Source organism: Myotis daubentonii, chromosome 5, assembly GCF_963259705.1.
Source record: "Myotis daubentonii chromosome 5, mMyoDau2.1, whole genome shotgun sequence".
NCBI lineage: Eukaryota > Metazoa > Chordata > Mammalia > Chiroptera > Vespertilionidae > Myotis > Myotis daubentonii.
The window spans coordinates 46,095,985-46,116,418 of record NC_081844.1 but is presented as its reverse complement, the minus strand read 5'-3'; the positions used below and the strand labels follow the sequence as shown (position 1 = coordinate 46,116,418).

Genomic DNA, 20,434 nt, shown 5'->3' with positions numbered 1-20,434 from the left:
GCAATGGGGGTGTGAGTGAGGCTGGTGCTGTCAGCAAGTGCAAGTGGTGGCTGCTGCCCCAATCGCCCCTCAGGAACAGGGGGAGGTGGAGAAGCCCTCAAGAGCAATTGAGGCCGGCTGTCACTGCTCGCACCTGCTGATGGTGCAGAGCTATTGGGACTGGTGCTGGGCACTGGCAGTGGGTATGAGTGGGGCCATCACTGACAGCAGGTGTGAGAGGCAGCTGCCAGCCTTGATTACCCCTCAGGAGCAGGGGGAGGTGGAGAAGCCCTGAGAGGTGACAGGGTCCGGCAGCCGCCGCATGCACCTGAGTGATCGGGGCCAGTGTTGGGTGCCAGCAGCGGGTGTGAGTGGGACCACAGGGTGGGACCGCAGTGCATGGGAGCAAAGAATTTTATGTAACCACCAGAGGCTCACCCCGATGACAGCAACCAGCGCTCTGCCTTGGTCTGGTGCCTCTTCTCACCTGCTCCACCATCCCTCTGCTGCTGATGCCCACCATGTTCCGTGTGCACCCCCTGGTGGTCAGCGCATGTCATAGTGACGGGTTGGTCGGTTGTTCTGCTGTTCAGTCTATTTGCATATTAGCTTTTTATTATATAGTAGAAGCCCAATGCACGAAATTCGTGCAAGGGGGCTCAATCCTTGCAGCCAAGGCGGCTTGTCTCAGCCCTCATAGCCATGGCAGCTTGCCTCGGCCCTCACAGCCCCAGCTTTGTCTGGAAGGTCGTCCGGAAGGTCGTTTGGCTGTCTGGTCTAATTAGCATATTATGCTTTTATTATTATAGAAGATATGACTAACCCAGGGACACAGACAATAGGGTGGTGAAGGCCTGTTTCCCAGCCCCCACTACCCCTCCTGAGCAGGGTGGAGGTGGTGTCAGTGGGATGAAAAGGAGGGGCATCTGCAATACTTTTAACAATAAAGGTAAATTAAAAAATAAAATAAATTAAATTTAAAAAAAAGTGAGACCTGAAATGTGGTGGAAATTGTCTTCTAAGGTTCTACTTCTCCAAATTCTGAATTATTCTTGAGATGCAGTGAAATCTCAAAGTTTATTCTCAGGGAAAACAGTTCACATCCTGCACAAACAAAAGATGAATACCTTTTAAAATTCAATGTATGGAGATGGAGGACATATATGGATTTATAACTAATAGACTGACAGAAAGTCATAGAGCTAGCAAATAAGTCCGGCCTATTTTAGTATTATCTGACTCCAGCCAAAAAAGTGGTAATTTATATGTTAATATTAACCTCCAATGACTTGATGTTTATGTATTTTACATAATTGGGAAATGAAAGACACAAATTATCTCTTCACATTTTCATCTTTTACAAAGTGTGTACTTGACATTTTAATTTCCTTGAGAGTAAGGACCTGTGGTTTTTTTTTAATTTATTTGTGTATCCTGTTGTTTAACATAATATATAGTATATGCAGTCAATTCTGGTTATTTGTGGTAGTTATGTTCTATGAAGTCAATGCAAACACTGAATTAGAGAATACTGAACTATTGCTCTTAGGGGAAATACAGGATCAGGTTCCTGCAAGCTGCTGGTCACAACATTGTCATCAAAGGATCAGTGCCTCACCTGCTTTTATGTGTGTTTCTGTTTAAGGATACCATATTTAATTTATATTGTTGATTCATTAACTTGAGCTCATGACAAAGGGCACTGTAATTCATGCCTGAAGGAAGCTTACCTAACACATGTATTTTCTCCATAAGACACATCACATATCTCTTGTGCTTAGGACACTAGACAGCACTTCAGCACCTGGCTTGGGGTTATTTAAAACAATGAAATTACCAGCAAAAAGCACAAAATTGTGGAACATGTGTCACTAAATATACAGCAAAAAAGACAGTCGTTTACAGGTTGAGAGCTGAAACCAGAAGGCAGAATGTCACAGTATTCCACATTAGCTAGATGACTCAAAGGTTTTGCCACTCTGCACATGTACATGTCCCTGAAGGGCCATGAAAGTGCTGCATATTGATTTTGGAGTTGCAACTACATCTTAGCCAATAGGCAAATTAGCAAATATGGAGTGCACCAATAATGAGAATCTACTGTAGTTGGTTTGAGTATTTTATTAAATATTAGAGGCCTAATGCATGGATTTGTGCATGGGTGGGGTCACACAGCCTGGTCTGCGCCACTCACAATCTGGGACCCCTCTTTGGGGTGTAGGACTGCTGAGTTTCGGCCTGATCCTTTGGGCCTGGCCTGCGATGATCAGGCTGAAACCTGGCAGTCTGACATCCCCTGAGGGGTGTAGCAGTGCTGAAGTGGCAGGCAGCCAGGGAGGAGCCCCAGCCGGGGTTAGGCACAGCTCATCCCAGCCCTTCTGCACCTTGCTTTTGCTGCTGCAGCTTGGTAGCGCTGCCGCGGAGGTGGGAGAGGCTCCCACAGCTGCGCTTGCCAGCCATGAGTCCGGAGCAGCGCTCCTGCTATGGGAACTCACTGACCACCAGGGTCAGCTCCTGCATTGAATGTCTGCCCCCTAGTGGTCAGTGCATGTCATAGCAATCGGTTGTTCTGGTTGTTCGGTCTTAATGGTCACTTAGGCTTTTATATATATAGATGTGAACCATGCCCTGACCTATGTGACTAACTTGTTAGAGCATTGGCCCATGTACCAAAGGGTCTCAGGTTCAATCCCTGGCCGATTTGGCATATTTGGCATGTACAGGATGCAACCAATAGATGTGCCTCTCTCACATCGATGTTCCTCTCTCTCTCTCCTTTCCCTTCCTCCCTTCCACTCTCTCTAAAAGAAATATCCTCAGGTGAGGATTGAATATGTGAGCCACATTCCATTTTATGAGATGGGTGTGTAGCTAATATCTAGTGACGTCTACTTTAGGCCAGCATTTTATTAACTTTCTTTCATTTAGATTTAATGTAAACCTATGAGTTAGATGACTTTCTTGTATAGGTGAGGCAACTCAGACTCACAGAAGTTATGAAACTTGCCCACAGTCTTAAGGCTGGGTGTGAAGTGGCAGAGTTCAGATTCTCAGCAGGGCTGTCTGACTCACCAGGTGATGATTATGATTAAATATTAACTCTCATTCCACACTTTTTTTCTTCACTCTTGAGCACAGATAATAGTGTGACGTTTCTGTGTTTACTTCCTTTAAGGAGAAAAGGTAAATATTATACTTGCCTGGGTATCTGAAAGTTAAACCTAAGTGCATTCATTTATAACATTTTAAAAAATGTTGCTCTTCGAAATATAAATTATAGAAAATGTGGGGGAGAATTGAACACGAGACAGACTTCTGATCAAAACAGACTCTTTGGCAAATTAAAAGTTTCTAATAATAGATTAAGTTACAATTACATTAGTTGAGTAAATGCCTTCCCCCTTTTTCTTTATACATTTTCAGTGCTATTTTTCAGCCAGATTATATCCTATCAATGCACATCATAACCAGGTATTATAGTTACTTTTAAAAATGTTGCTTTAATTTACCTTTAATGAAGAATGGATGGAACAATTTTCAAGGGAAAGGTGATTCAAAAGTACAATTAAAGCACACTCCGCTATCTGAGAATTTCTGCTCATCAGGTGTGGCTTAAAAAAAACCCTCCTATAAAACGTAATGTTTAAAATTCATACAAAGATATGTTCCACAGTAAGTATAAACCATAATTCTGAATAAATGTCTCCACTTTAGTTTAAGAGGATAGTTATCATAGCGAATGTCTGGGTGGTCCAAGGTTTCAGGGGACGCGAGCTTTCGAGAAGTAAGGGTCAGCAGCTTCCTTTCTAATACCAACAACCTTGCATTTGTCCATTGTCATGGTCTTGTCCTGTGCCAGCTGCAATAAACAGGTCCGGTGTGATGTGCTTCAAGATTACCTTGGGCTGTTTTTCCTGGACAGTAATAAAAGAATCACTGCTGAACCTCCGCCCGCATAGCAAGCCAGCCCTGTGATTGTCATGTGTCCTGAAGCGTAGGCACTAACCAAAGAGGTTAATGTGATCCCGGGCAACTTAAGCCTTCATGGATCTTTGTCTATAATTTAAGTGTTTTTCTCAGTGGTAATATAATACTCTTTGCCCTATTGCTTCGAGGCACACTTAACAATCTTTTTATTGTCACTGTGCAGTTATCTTTTCAGAAGTTCTGCATTACTCTTGGGAAGGTAATCCAAAAATGTTTTAATAACAGGAAATGTTTGCCATTTCGCCCATAATACAAAAGAATTCATGTGTACTGGGGAGCTGAGTCATACATCTGGTTTCAAGTTCAAAAGGTCAGGCTTCTGAGGCTGTCACATCCTTTGCTTTCACAATTCTTGTCAAATTTTTTCCTATTCTGAATGGCTTTGCTGCATTCCACACTATGCTGCCCAACTCCCATCCATAGGTAGCAGGGTAGGAAAGTTAAAATGCATTACAGGGTTACTGAACAGGGAAATTAGAACTTTAATAAGGAGATAAGAAAAAAGAAGTGAGGCTGGATTGCGTATATAATAAAAGTATAAACGTAGATGCTTCATTGTGGTTATTGCTACTAGGAGTCTCAGCTCTATAATGGGATTTCATTTTTGTTTACAGTTATGTGACTATTGTGGTAATGCCTTATTTAAGGAAAATGTCTTTTAAGATAATGTAAACAATTCATTCTATACATTGCCTCTCTCCCCAGAACAACTAATAATAGTATATTCTAGTCTACAGGTCCTTCATTGATCAAGCTTAAATGTCTTGTTGCCTTCATCCATCCACCACAGATATCTTAAGTCCCTGCTGTTCTGAAACCCTCTCAGGTCTCCAAATTTGATTTTTGCACAATTTTGCACATCCTCTTTTCATTGCCAGAAATTACTTTTCCACATTTCTACCCCCCAAAATTGCCCAACAGTAAGGGTGAACCATCTAGAATATTTTCAGTTTAAGCTGCTTTTGAACAAGGTTATTTCTTGAAATGCAATTCTAAGAAATGCTTTCATACGAATTATGTAAGTTTCCCAGTATTCACACAACCATATACAGACAGGTGAGGCAGAAATTAAAGTGTATGTTTGGGGGATTAGAAATATGAGGCTAAGGACAACTGAATTCCATTCATAACCCAGTTCATTTTGTTTAAACCCCAAATTCAATGACAACCATTTGATGTTCTAACATCTGGTGTACTACCGTCGGCGAACGGAGGAGTTTTCATCATTTCTACTTGTGTGGGCCTCCTGAGCAGGGCTCTGTGCTTCGCAGGACACGACAGGTTCTGGCCTGTCAACACAGAAATCTTGAAAGGGCTGTTTGAAAGCAGGAGAGGTAACTTGATGTGACATCAAGTATTTAAAAATGTTATCAACTATTCCTAATATCCATTAAGTAGCTGAAGAATAAGTAACCAGGGAAAGTTTTCCATTCTGCTGTGCTCTGCTTAAAGGTGGAGGAGACGAGCTCCTTTAAAAAAAAAAAAGCTGACCTGAGTTAACCCTTATTGAACAGTAAATCATTCATTGAAGGAGGAGAAGGGGGAAGAGGAAAGACTTTGTCTCTTTGGATAATTCTTTTGTGTTTTGATGCTTTCCGGAAGGCTGGAAGAAGAGAAATTACTGGTTCAGATGCCATGGGGCAAATCAGTTTTGTTTTTCCAGCTGGAGAGTAGTTCTATAATTTTGCCTTTTTCCCACTTTTTTTGTTTGCTATGAAAAATTGATTGTATGAGCCATAAAAATTTCTTCATAAGATGTGATGCTTTTTATTCATTTTCTTTTCTTTTTCTTCCTATTCCTCTCCCAGGAAAGGTATGTCACCTAGAGAGCTAAGGATGTGGACGGTATTATATTTTCTAAATTTCTAAATTTTGAACAGTGTTCAATTTTCTTTGGAAATACACAGGTAATTCAATATTAGATTAACTCATCATTTCTGTAGCATTTTTATTATTCTTCAGTCATTTTCCAAAGGGTTAACTGCTGTTGTATTTTCTTGCTGCTTGTCATTTTGCACATTTTTTAAACTCAGGGTTTCCACGTTGTTGAGGGTCTATAACGCTTGTTCTACAAAGCATGTCACTACTTCCTTGTCTATTGTTTCCAGCTGACCCTCCTAAATTGCCCGTCATGGATTCATGTATTGCAATTATTTATATTTTGTTATTTCTTTACATTTATCATTTCTTTGCCTGTTGTGTTTTCGTTGTGTTATTTTTCTTGGAGTTCTTGTGCGTGCAATCCTGTATTGTTAATATGACAGTGCTCTTGAGAACCCTCTAGAGATAAACACTGGGCCCTTCAGTAATTATAAACTTTATTCTTATGACAAGCAATAGGAGAAAAAGGGGAATCTCTTGTACACAGTGTTTTTCAAATACGGGTAAATTCTGTTTTTTTAGGAGCTGTGTACTAAAATGTCTTTAAAGACCACCATAAAAGGATATTTCTCGTAGACTCTTAAAGACCGTTACAAAGGAACTGAACTGATGGATTTAAAATGAAAACTATCTAAATAGATGAGTGTAGACTATAGAATGGGGTGAAATGTTTCTTTGCCTACTCCTTACCTTGGTCATTGGGCCTCAGCATATCCCCTGGTACTTGACTCTTCTCATCCTGTGTTTCATCTTCTTACCGAGCCCAGGTTTCATCCTTTTCATTTATAGTGACCAGTGACTAATTCCCACCTGACAGCTTTAACTGTAATGAATGAGTTATTAGTCTTTATAGGAAAAACAGGATTAATAGATGGGAAAAGGTGCTATAAAATCATCTACAGTGTGGCAAAATATAACCCAAATGGATAAGATAAGTGAGAAGTGAATTTTTAAGTGCATAATAATTGCTTTTGGCATAATTATAAAATGGAAAATAATATTCTATAAAATGGAAGTGAAAGGCAATTATGGCTTTTAAAATGTGTTTTTTTTAAACCCAACCAAATATATATTTGGCAGCATAGAAAGTGAATTATTTTCTTATGTGGAATACTTTCAAGATGTATTTAATGCATCTGGTATTCTAGAAATACTCGCCACCTATCCCATTCATACATTTTATCATTTAGAAAATTGAACTTTTTAAATGAACACCATACTCCTTCCAGTGTCTTGTCTCTGTGGTTTTCTTCTTTAAGTCTCTCAGTCTTGAAATGCATCCATTACTTAAGTCTTTACAGGGTAAGCTCTACAAATTTGAACAGACTTTTAAGCCCCAGCTTAAATGCTATTTCCATTCAAAACCTTTTGTGATTTTGCCAGGTGGAAATAATCTCTTTCTCCTCTGAGTTTCCATGGTCCTTTTTCTGTATCTTTGTTATTTAGGACAATCAGCACAGTCAATCTTTAATCTTTAAGGGTTTGTAGATCCTTCATTCTTAAAAATGAGTATTAATGTATGATATATCTTGAATCTTCTATACTCAGCATAATTCTGTAAGTCTAGTCAATATTAAATAAATATTGAAAGACTGAATGAAATAATGAGTTGACTGTGATTACTAAGGTACATTTTACTGTGATACAATAAAATATTATTCATATACATTGGGGGGGTAGAGGAGGCCGGGGGAAAGGTCAAGGAGGAAAAAAAAAAGGAGACATATGTACTACTCTTTGTAATATTTTATAAATAAACTAGGGGCCCGGTGCACGAAATTCGTGCACTGGGTGTGGGGGGGGGGGCGGAGTGTCCCTCAGCCCAGCCTGCCCCTTCTCACATACTGGGAGCCCTCAGGCGTTGACCACCATCACCCTCTAATCGCAGGATCGGCCCCTTGCCCAGGCCTGACGCCTCTGACAGAGGTGTCAGGCCTGGGCAGGGGACCCTCATTTCCCCCCATCACTGGTTCTGCCCCCAGCCCAGGCCTGAGGCCTCTGACAGAGGTGTCAGGCCTGGGCAGAGGGCCCCCAGACCCCTCCGATTGCTGGCTCTGCCCCTTGCCCAGGCCTGATGCCTCGGCCAGAGGCGTAGACCCCCATCACCCTCCGATCGCCTGATCGGCCCCTTGCCCAGGCCTGACGCCTCCGCCAGAGGTGTCAGGCTTGGACAGGGGACCCCCATCTCCCCCCGATCACTGGCTCTGGCCCCCGCCCAGGCCTGAGGCCTCTGGCCCAGGAATCATGCCTGGGCAGGGGACCCCCATCTCCCTCTGATGGCTTGCTCCACCCCCCGCCCAAGCCTGACACCTCTGACCCAGGCTTCAGGCCTGGGCAAGGGGACCATCATATCCCCCCAATCCCCGGCTCTGCCCCCCGCCCAGGCCTGATGCCTCGGCCAGAGGAGTTGACCCTTATCACCCTCCGATCACCAATCACCAGATTGGCCCCTTGACCAGGCCTGAGGCCTCCGGCAGAGGTGTCAGGCCTGGGCAGGGGACCCCCAGCTCCCCGCGGTTGCAGGCTCCGCCCCTGCCCAGGCCTAATGCCTCTGGCCTAGGCGTCCGGCCCGGGCAGCGGGGACCCGCAGCTGCAGCGGCCCGGGGATCGTGGGCTCCGCTTTAGGCCCAGGCAAGGGACCCCTAGCTCCCGGGACTGCCAGCTTTGACCGTGTCCAGCTCCCATCGCTAGCTCCACCCCTACTTCCTGCTATCACTGGCCAGGGCGGCAAAGGCGCCTGATTCTCTGATCATGGCTGGGGGGCAGGGCAAAGGCGGCCCCAGGGCCGCCTTTGCCCTGCCCCCCAGCTCTTAGCTCCCCCCTGGGTTTCTGATCACTGTCAGTGGCAGGGGGCTTCTTCCTGCTTTCCCTTTCGCCTCCCTGCATTGTGCCTACGTATGCAAATTAACCGCCATCTTGTTGGCAGTTAACTGCCAATCATAGTTGGCAGTTAATTTGCATATAGCCCTGATTAGCCAATGAAAAGGGTATCGTCGTACGCCAATTACCATTTTTCTCTTTTATTAGTGTAGATGAATAAATAAATAAATATCATTCATATAAATTTATTATTTGCAATATGCAAGTCTGTCCTTGGATCCATTTCTTCTTTATATCTGATGTTGCCCTTAAGTCATGTCATCTACTCTCTGGCCTTCAGATGCTTCATATGTGGATGACACCCTTTTATCTAACTCTAGTTTTGATGTTCCTCTGCTTCCAAACTTGTATATTTATCTATCTACAGATATCTGATAGGCACCTTCACTTTAACGTGACTAAAACAAACTTGATTTTTTTTCACTAATATATGTCCCTCCTCTTCTTCCTTCTTAGTAAAAGGTACCACTGCCATTACCATATACAGAGTTGCTAGTGAAGATAGTATGAAGGGTTCTTGAGGCCACCTCTTCCCCACCCGTTTTGCATATTCAGCTCATCATCAGGTCAGCTTTCTTCATTTCGACCCCGCCACCACTCCTCTGCAGCAGTATACTAGATTTATTGTTTACACTCATGACCTCACTATTCATTTGTTTCCAACAGACTAATTTTTTAAAGTATGCAAATAAGATTGTGTTAAGCTTGTACTCCCCACCTATGTCCTCTTAGTACCATTAGAATAAGTTCCAGGCATTTTATTCTGGCTTCCAGAGTTCTTTGGGATCTGATTTTATACCAGTCTTCCCTTTGCTCCTTGAGTACTGGTCTATACCCATAGAGTCTAGCTAGGGGACCTTCAACATGCACCTCAAACTTGATCCTGTTCTAGCAGTTTCCCCTGATTGGACATTTTTACCCCAGATTCTTTTTCCATTTAGATTCGGGCATAAATGTCTCCTCCACAAGATGCCTTGCAGGCCCCACTTGTACACTGAGCCCTGAATTCGTTACTGTACAACCACAGCGCCTATGTTTCATTCCCTAGGCACTGCCTTCTCCACTAGTGAGCCTCTGCTGGCTGCCCAGAAAAACGGACCTTTGTATCTGCAGCCCCTCATCAGCAGATTCAACCAATGGCCGATCAAAGATAACTGAACAAAAATGTCACATAGTTACTAACAAATGCTATGTAGTTAGGCTTGTGATGGTTGTATCTGTATTGAACAAATACAGATATTTTTCTTATTATTACTCCCTAAGCAATACCGTATAACAACTATTGACATAGCCTTCACACTGGATTAGGTATTATAAGTAATCTAGAGGTGATTTCAAAGATGTGTGTAGGTTATATACAAGTATCATACTATTTTGTATAACAGACTAGAGCATCTGTGGATTTTGGTATCTGCCAGGTCCTGGAACCTATTCCCCATGGATACTGAGGGACAACTGTACTGGGGAATTGATCCTTTTCCCCCCATCAACTCTCACCCCATGCCTGATAGGATTTGATACATACGTTACCCAGATCCCCACCCCTCAGACGGAAAACTCAGAAGCATGTATGTGTTCACCATTGGGGCTACTTGATTTCCTTGTCTCAGTTCCTCACCCTCAATCCTGATGTTCCTTCCACCTACCAAATTATCTTTTTGCCCCTAAATTCTTGTCCAAAACTCTACTTCTGGAGGAATCAAAATGAAGACACTTTCTGTGAGCACTAAAGGACCCGCCATGTCTCTATCGCATCACATCACATCATTTCAATTCTCTGCCTGGCACATACCACTAGCTGATATTTTTCTTGCTAGATAAAAATTAGTAAACATTTTTTCCCACAGTCATTTAAGAGCTGGGAAAGCAAGAGTATTTTTCTCATGTCAGTTTACCAGCAACTAAATGAATGTCTTATGTATCACAGGTACTGAACAAATGCTTAATGAAGAAGTGAGGAATGATTTTACACAGAAAAAAGGCTCCAATTTCAAGAATGCAAATTGCAGTTTAAAACTGTTCAGCTGCTCGTGAATAGACACTTGACTGCACACTAATGAAGTTTTGAACTCTTATACGAACCAGCTTTGCAGAGAGAGAAAGAGAGAAAAAAGACTATTCATTTGGCCAACATTCATTGGGTGGCTCTTCTGTGCTTTTTAGGCCAGGCTGCCTGGCTGGGGTGGCATATTAGGCATTTCCTTAAAAGAATAATATTTCAACTGATGTAGGTAGGCATGGAGGGTGTACGGCATATTTTGTTTTTTAACAAATAAGTGTCAAAAATTCCCAACTCTGTATCTTTTCCTCATCATCAAAAAGCTGTCTGTGTTCCAGTTGGTTGTCTGACCCATGCCCACTTCCACATTTGCTGCTTTTCTGTCCTGTATCTTTCTCCAGACCATGAGCTGCAGACTTGCAGGAACTGATTTTTTTGAACTTCTTTGCCCCCTGCTTCTTGCATGCATTAGTAAGTAATGAATAAATATTTGCTGACTGATTAGATGTTGTCTGGTGGAGTGTGGGTTTGTGTTGCATGGGCCCCTTTTCAAGAATTATGTAGGTTATTTAAAAAAACAACAACTTAGTAGCAATTATTGGTCATTATAATGACATTGAATGGTATTCGGAAAAAGAATCTTTGTCTTTATATTTCCTTTAAAAAGATGGCTTGAAGAAATGGCTTTTGAGTTTTCTTTGAAGTTAATTCTTTGCTTATTTACAAATTAATTGCTTTCTGCAGCGTTTCCCTTTAGTGCTAGTAATGAAAAGTATTTAAAAATAATTAGTAACCACATCTAGTCCTGATTTTCTAAGTCTATTCAATGAATAAATTTGAATAGTGTGGTTATTTTGTCTTTATTGTTTTTGAACTAGTTTTCTTAGCTGTTTTTTTGTTTGTTTTGTTTTGTTTTTTAAGGTTCAGAGCATAGCTCTTGATTCATAGACTTAAAATAATCTTCATTTAGGTTTAGCGGGTATATAACTAGGGGTAGCTTTTTTAATAGTATACTATAATTGAAAGAGAATGTGACATGTAGACATAATGAATTAGTAATTATATCTGTTTATGAATATATGTTCATTTCCCCCATAATTTAATTTTTATATAAGAAAGAAATAAGTTAATCTATATTCTTTTTGGCCACATTAAGTATTTTGAAAATCAACAAACTAAACATATTTTGGGATATTTTAAACAAACATTTTACAAAGTCAAAACAGACAGCAATGGCCTGGAATTTCATGTCTGATGTACAATATTACCCTTAGGGGCTTTTGTATGTAAAAAGCTAGAAAATTCAAATCTTTATTAATGATAAAATGTCAAAGTTTTGACATTTTATCATTAGAAAAGTCAATCTTCTAGACTATGTTAACTGAAGTCATTATTAAGAAAAGTAAAATAGTAGTCCTTGCAATGAGAGACATACCAATTACCCTTTTATACATTTATTGTGTACATTAGTTGTTACTTTTCTGGACATTATTTCCATGGGTTAAAAAGGTATTTCTGTACTTTTTTATTATAAGAGAACCATCTTACAAAGTTAATGGAAATAAAATTAATTGATGGCATGGTGATAATTTGTTATGCCTCTATTGAATATTTTTAGGCCCTTGATTCTAAGATGCACATTTTTTTTACACTTCCTTATTGCCAAGCTTGTATTATACCTTAAAGTTGGAATACTGTCTTCTTTCTTTTTCCTTCAAGGCTGTTATTAAGTCTATGATGTATCTTAAAGTCAAGGATATCTTGGGCATATTAATTATATATAAAGTATAATTCTTTTTAAGTGTGTAGTATAATGATTTAAATGATATATATTTGAAATAGAAAAGGCCTTACAGTATCAAATGACTAACTAGTGCACAATTATTTATTTTACTGACAAGACAGCTGAGGTCCAGAGAAATTAAAAGAATTATTGAAACAATAAATACATTTATGAATAGAATAAGGGGGTATTAGTAATAACGTTGATTATCTAACCCTTTCCTCTTTATCTTCTTCTTTGAATGTTCCCTCTACCTTCTTGCATTCCCACCTTACTGCAGCTCATTCTCCCACATGGCTGCATGTAACCATAGTCTCGGTGCCCAAGGACACTTCCTACCTTATTGAAAACCACTAGTCCTTTGAGGTTCATACTATTTTATCATACTAGCCACTGCCCTACTTCTTGCCATCATAGTAACACATCATATCATGTGATATTTATACACTTTTTAATATTTCAAGTATATGGACCTGGGTCCATATTGTTCAATGTTGTATTCTCAATGTCTGTTATACTATTTGGATATGTGAGGCACTGAATTAATAAATGAATGAATTATCCAGAACAGAGGTGGGGGAACAAAGGCTTCTGTTCTTCAAAATTCAGTGCCTGTGAACAATATTTAACTGAAAATATACTTTGCATAGGAACTGAACTAGGAACCAGAAACATAGACATGCACAAAACACACACTACCTTACCCCTCCGAAGGATGAATCCTTGTGAAATCCTATGGGTTTCTCTTCTTGGGGCCCCTTACACAGCCAATGATCTTTAATATTTTACGTTTAAAAATATATTTTTATTGATTTCAGAGAGGAAGGGAGGGGGAGAGAGAGAGACTTCAATGATGAGAGAGAATCATTGATAGGCTGCCTCCTGCACGCCCCCCACTGGAAATCAAGCCTGCAACCTGGGCATGTGCCCTGACGGGGAATCAAACCTTGACCTCCCGGTTCATAGGCCAGTGCTCAACCATTGAGCCTGGCTGGCTATTGGATTCTTGATCACCACTCCTCTCCTTGCCTTCCTGCATTCTGTAATTTTGTGCCACATATGGGGCAATTCCTTTCTTCTCTACTGGCACAATGTTGTTATATATTTACAGTCTTGAGCATAAATAAGGGAGGTGGACTCACATGGCATGGAAAGAAAACAACTTAAAATTTCTTAGGAATCTAGAATTTCATGATTGCTTGTCTCATGGGGACTGCCATTGGTTGTCTTGTTCCTTAGGCCCAGCTTCCGGTCGTGTTCTTACTGTTTCAGGGATCCTTTCTCTATTGCAGTCGGTCTTCCATCTCAACTTCTGTCTCCTGACAGTTAGACATTTTTGTTACTTTGTTACGCAGAGAAATTTAACTTGCAGTCTCCAACCACTAAACTCCAACATACCTTGGCATATACAACAGGGTTCATTATATTCCCCAAACAAAAGATGCACTTAAGCAGCTACCAGACCATACACTTTTAGAAATGGAAAAAAATGAAAAGGTTTACAATTACAGTTTTCATTTAAGTTGGGCCAGACAAATTCATAGGCAGAACTGTTCCCCACCCATGGGACAAACGGCAGGGGTGTGTGTGTGTGTGTGTGTGTGTGTGTGTGTGTGTGTGTGTGTGTGTGTTCCCTTCCTAGTAAGCTTTTTTAAAGCAAAGTTTATGTACTCTCAAAGTACAAAAACTTTCTAAAATCATTTGATTTTTTCTTTTAACTGGGGAAGTCTGCTGATTTAGCTAATTTTAAAGTCATCTTGACACCGAAGACATTTTTCTTGAGGTAGTGCAGAGATTTGGAGAAACTATAGCATTTGGAGACAGACTCTTCTGTATTCAAACCCCTGCCTACTATTTTTAGTTACTTGACCTATAGCCACATGAATGTCCATGTTCAGAAGTGGTATAATATCCACCTCAAGGAATTGTTAAAGGGAATAAATGAGACAGTGTTTAGGCAGTGGCCTACTTGCCTATGTAATGCATGGCTTACATGGATTAAACATTCAAAACAGGGAAGCTGACCATAGGCTTGTTTGTTAACAAGAACGGTTGTTCTAAGAGCTAAAATATTTTGAAATTCAAATTGGGCTTTGCTCAAGTAACTCTGTCCAGATTAGTCCTATGTGGTCACTGTTTAAATGACTGGAGGAAATCACAGTTGTCACTACCCACAGAGGGGCTAAGGACACGTTCTGGGCACCAACACAGATGTAGCCTGACATCACAGTACTACTAACATTTGTTATATTGTTTAGTGTTCTTCAGATCACAGTTTCCCATGCCAATCAATTTTTGTTCTTCCTATTACTGAAAATAAGAAATACATCATACCTTTTGTGCTTCCAATTAAAAGTTTTTCTGTTGTGCTGTTTAGCAGCTGGCATCTTTATATTTTTATAATTTATATACTTTTTATATAATTATACATATATCTTAACTCTAAATTGGCATGTCTAGACTTGAATAAAGAATAATGTTTATATGAAGAAAACTGATAGTTAAAATCTTTAGTAAGTTGCCTTTAATGAAATAATATATATTTCACCAACTATTCTAGAAATTAAAATGTTGTGATGACAGTGCACTATAAATCTCTTAATATTTTATTATTTCTATTGATATTTTATTATTGCCTTAAAGCTAAGCTTTATTTTGTGAAATGAGACATAAGGGAATGAAGTCCTCAGACACTGAGGTTAAAAGATGCAAAATAAGAAGAAAAACACTCCTCTATTTAATCCATTTTAGGGTACAAGAACCCTAAAACTTTATGTTTCTTTTCTCTGGGTACAGATTCCTAAAGTTTTAGACATACTTGGACTTTCTTTGGCTTGTAGTTTTGGGTTGCATAATGTATTATATAATTGTACCATATACAAGCAAATGTGTAGCTTATGAATTTGGGGATATACTACCACTCTGTTTCCAATAAAGAGAACAAATACATACAATCAAGTGTTAACATGTATCTGATGTCTACAGTTTGGTGATTTTTACACACCCAGTCAGTCGATACTAACTGCTATTGTAACCATCATTTTGACCCTTGCCACTATTGATTATTTTTGCTTTTTCTTGAACTTCATACAAATAGAAACACGATATTAAATGTCAGTAAAGTACCTTTTAATACATCAACTTTGAGATTATTGAATTAGACTAAATCACTAATACATATCTTCAAAAAGGTACCTTAAGTAATGTAGACATATTACATGTACAGGCAGATGTAATCATCGAAAAGCTATATAATTATGAATGCTAATAAATTTTACTTTTATGTCATTCATTTTAGGGAGTTGGGAAGGCTTTTATCCCTCTAATTATTAGCATATAAAATATTATTTTTCAGTTTTTTTCTTTTCTGAGGACTACATTTGATGCAAACTTTAAATATATAGATTTTCAACGTTTTATGGAAATGTATTTATATCTATCTTAATACTTGATTTTTCATTTGGTAGATACTATGGTCACTAATTCAAGTAAAAGTCATTGACGCTAGAATTTCAAACAAATTTCTATATAGTTATTTATATTATTAATATGTCTTTATGGAATAAATTATGAATTGATTTAAATTACATAAGACTATTTTTTTTAAAATATGTTTTTATTGATTTCAGAGAGAGGAAGGGAGAGGAAGAGAGGGATAAAAACCTTAATGATGAGAGCAAATCATTGATCAGTTGCCTTCTGCTCACCCTCTACTGGGGACCTAGCCTGAAACTTGGGCATGTGCCCTGACCTGGAATCGAACCGTGACCTCCCTGTTCAAGTGTCAACACTTAACTACTGAGCCACACCAGCTGGGCAAGACTTTTTTTTAAAGAAGTTTTTAATATTTCTCAAGAACCTGTGTTTTACCAGGTTCTTGATAAATATTAAAAAGCTGTTGGTATATGTTGTATTTTTAAAGGAATGATCTCCAATAGATTAAAATTGCCTGAAGTAGATGTGACTTTAAAAAGTACACATCATTGCCGAAACCGGTTTGGCTCAGTGGATAGAGCGTTGGCCTGCGGACTGAAGGGTCCCGGGTTCGATTCCGGCCAAGGGCATGTGCCTGGGTTGCGGGCACATCCCCAGTGGGAGATGTGCAGGAGGCAGCTGATTAATGTTTCTAACTCTCTATCTCTCTCCCTTCCTCTCTGTAAAAAATCAATAAAATATATTTAAAAAAAAAGTACACATCACATTGAACATTTAAACTGATATCGATAAGTCTACTGTATACTGATATAAACAGATATACATAAATGATTGAATAAATAAATAGGTGAGGAGGATAGACACATTTCCTGTGTGGAAGAAAGCTAATAATTTATGTAGAGACTTTGCCTTCAAACAGGTAGAACATAGCTCCCTAGGGCTTAAGTGTGAGCTGTGCATCATAACTTTCTTCCAAAGAGTAAAGTAAGGAGGGGAGAAAGAGTGATTTTGCAGTGGAGTTAGTGGATACATATGTTCTTAGCCAGGTGACAAAGAATAACATCAATAGTAATGAGACATGTTGATAATATGCATTCTTCATATACTGTAGTAAGAACGACATTTTCTTCTGTTGTGTTGCTCCCAAAAATTCTTAACCCCAGTCTAACATGCAAAAGACATCAGGCAAATCTCTATTGAGGGTCATTCAACAAAATACCTCAAAGCTTTCAAGGTCATCAAAAAGAAGGAAAGAAGGAAGGAAGGAAGGAAGGAAGGAAGGAAGGAAGGAAGGAAGGGAGGAAAGGAAGGTGGGAAGGAGGGAGGTAGGGAGGAAAGGAGGGAGGGAGGGAAGAAGGAAGGGATGGAGGGAGAGAGGGAGGGAGGGAGGGAAGAAGGGAGGGAGGGAGGGAAGGAGGGAGGGAGGGAGGGAGGGAGGGAGGGAAGAAGGGAGGGAGGAAGGAGAGAAGAAAGAAAGGAAGGAAGGAAAGGCATGTTTGAAAAATTGCCATGATAAACAGAAACCTAAGGTAATATAGTGACTAAATATAAATGTGATTTCCTGAAACAGGAAAAGGACTTTAGGTAAGCACTAATGAAATCTGAACAAAATATTGGCATGTTAAGATGTTACTAATAGGAGAAAAAAGTTTAGTTTTATTGGTACTCTGCATTATCTTCACAATTTTTCTGTAAATCTAAAACTTTTCTGAAATAAAAGGTTACTTAAAAATTATATGTAAGTACATGCAATTGAGGAAAAAAATCCCAGTTGCCAAATTTAATTGAGCTATGAGTAAAGCTATTGTGTACTCCCCTTTCCTCACCTTGAGACTCCCTAGAACAGTGAAGAAGGAGAGCCAGAAACCTGTCTGCAAAGAGGAAATTATAAGAGCATTATGAATCAGAAGTCTATTTCCACTTTAATTGTATCCCCAAACTTCAAAGATAAACCTTTGTCCATGCTGAAAATATTTTAAAAGTACATCATAAATCTTTTTTTTCTTCTAATTGTCCCCCTAAGCTACCTTCCAAGAATTCTTAATTACAACTCCGTGAAAAACCAGGAAGTCAACTCCCATTACTCATCTGTCTACTCTTAAGATTATAGTTTTACATTCCATTGTATCACATGTTTTACAAGTGACTATTAAAAATACAGTAAATCAAAGGGAGAAAGTGATTAGTCCTACTTTACATTAAAACACAAAAGAATGGGCCAAACCACCCCTCACAATGACCCATAAACATCCTAGAATTTTAAGCAAAGAAATTGAAATTGAATTGCAATTATGATCTTTAATACAAATGGATATACTTATAATGAAAAGAAGAACAGAAAAAGCTTACCTTTACTATTTTCAAAATCTGGAATATTAAGCAATCTAAAGAAGCAATATTCTGAAGTTTTTGTATTGTTTGGGTACAATGAGCATATGAAATGCTCTTTTGTTTGTTTTTTAAATTTCCAACCTTATAACTCCAGAAGTGCCAGCTTATAAAATGTATTTTATGTATATATTACATGTATACATATAGGCATACGTAGATGTGTAGATTACAAATGTATGTCTTTATATATACTCATACGCAAACACACACACCACTCCAGAATCAGACAAAAGAGGGACCATCTTTCTCCCAGGAATGCTGAGCTTTGTGTATTACCTTTGGTCACTGACACAGTTGTATCATGGATATGTAAGATGAGCAAAGATGTATGTTTGAGGTGATATATCCATAATAAATTAAATGTGAGCCCACATAGGACAGTTATGTCCCTTTATTTTATTTCAGAGATAAAATGCATGATTTGAATTCCCCTGGGTGACTCTTCTAATGTAATTATTAAAGTAACATTGAGCTCCTTAAAAATGCTAAATAGATTTACTTTGATGTTTGGGCAAATAGTATTTTTTCAGTAATGAATCAGAAGTTGGATATAGATGTTTCTAAATAGTTAATGGGGATGGCAGAATTAATATGTATTCCTTACTCCAAGTTGAACCACTTGATAATTTAGAAGATTTGTCTTTCTGTTTTATATAGATTTGGAGTGGAAGTGTAGTATTTTAGACAAATAAGAAGCTTTCTGTCTCTTTCAATTAAAAAAAATTTCCATTAATGTTGGCATTCAATATCATTTTATGCTAGAATTAGAAGCTTTTGATGTCTTAGGCTCAGGTATGAATCCTGGCTCTGGTATCCGAACTTCTGTGCTATGTGGGTAAATTTTGCTAATCTCTTTGAGTCACATTTCAGTTACTCATTAGCAAATTATGAGTGACTATCTTATCTGTGTGACACAAAATAAACAAACGACCGTGTGAAATACCTTAGCAAGGTGTTTGGCACATAGCCAGAATTCAAGAATGATACTGGAGCCATTCAGGGGTTTAGTGAGGATTCAATGAAATCATCACTATAAAATACCTAAAACAATATCCGGCATATAGCAAACACTCAAAATAAGGTCTTTATTATTCAGCAGGGACTCTCAGATTGCTATGCTCTTATTCTCTAAGAAATTACGATGAATTCATTCAATAAGGCTTGAAGGTTACTTTGAAATCAGTGTTTATTTCAGGTTCTAAGCCTGTTCCTAGACTTTGCATCTCGACCCTTTTGTATTTCACTTTGTGTAAAGGAAGCGGAGGATCTGGTTCTGCCAGCACCACAAGGCCTCCCAGAGGGTGCTGCTAAGATGTGGAATTTCAAACCAGGACGATTTTCCTCTTCCAATGTGCGGTGTGCTTTAAAAGAGCATGTTCTTTTTTGGAGATGGTCTCTAGGTAATTTTCTTTTTAACTCGTGCTTTTATTCAGCAAATATTTATTGGGCATCTATTATGCCAGCCATTCTGCAGTGAAAAGCATCAGGAGTCCTCAAACTTTTTAAACAGGGGGCCAGTTCACTGTCCCTCAGACCATTGGAGGGCCGGACTATAGTTTAAAAAAAACAAACTATGAACAAATTCCTATGCACACTGCACATATCTTATTTTAAGTAAAAAAACAAAACTGGAACAAATACAATATATATATTTGCATGTGGCCCGCGGGCCGTAGTTTGAGGACCCCTGGCACAGATAAAGGCTCATTCCAGTGGGGACAACCAACGAATAAACATATACCTGCGGCTAGGTCCGGACCTGAGGAGTGCTAAGAAGGAAAATAAAGCAAGAGTAACCGATTAGGGAGAAAGTAAAAATGCCGGTTGGCTGGTGCTCTCATAGCATCCAAGAAAGTCCTCTCCAGGAGGGACATTTGAGCTTCAGGTTAGAGTAGCTGGAATTACTGTAAAACATGTGCACACAGATGGAATTTCCTTAAAGCTTGTTCATATCTTCTAAAGTTTATGCCACACAAAAATTCTAAGAAAGAATTCTTATTTGGATACAATAAATGAGAGAGCTAGTGCACCGAGAGTTGGATAAATGGTCGCTAATTGTATTAAGTAAACTAGAGGCCCGATGCACTAAATTCATGCGA

General features: G+C 39.1%; 1 protein-coding gene and 1 long non-coding RNA gene across 3 annotated transcripts in view; both read left to right on the top strand.

The window, feature by feature from the left end:
- Positions 1 to 20,434, top strand: part of PDGFC (platelet derived growth factor C) — a 186,934-nt gene that overhangs the window by 40,191 nt on the left and 126,309 nt on the right. The window lies entirely within an intron of this gene.
- LOC132235409 (uncharacterized) lies at positions 5,755 to 15,906 on the top strand. Its single transcript, XR_009453013.1, has 3 exons — positions 5,755 to 5,873; positions 9,184 to 9,337; positions 10,655 to 15,906. It is a non-coding gene; the product is annotated as an uncharacterized LOC132235409 (long non-coding RNA).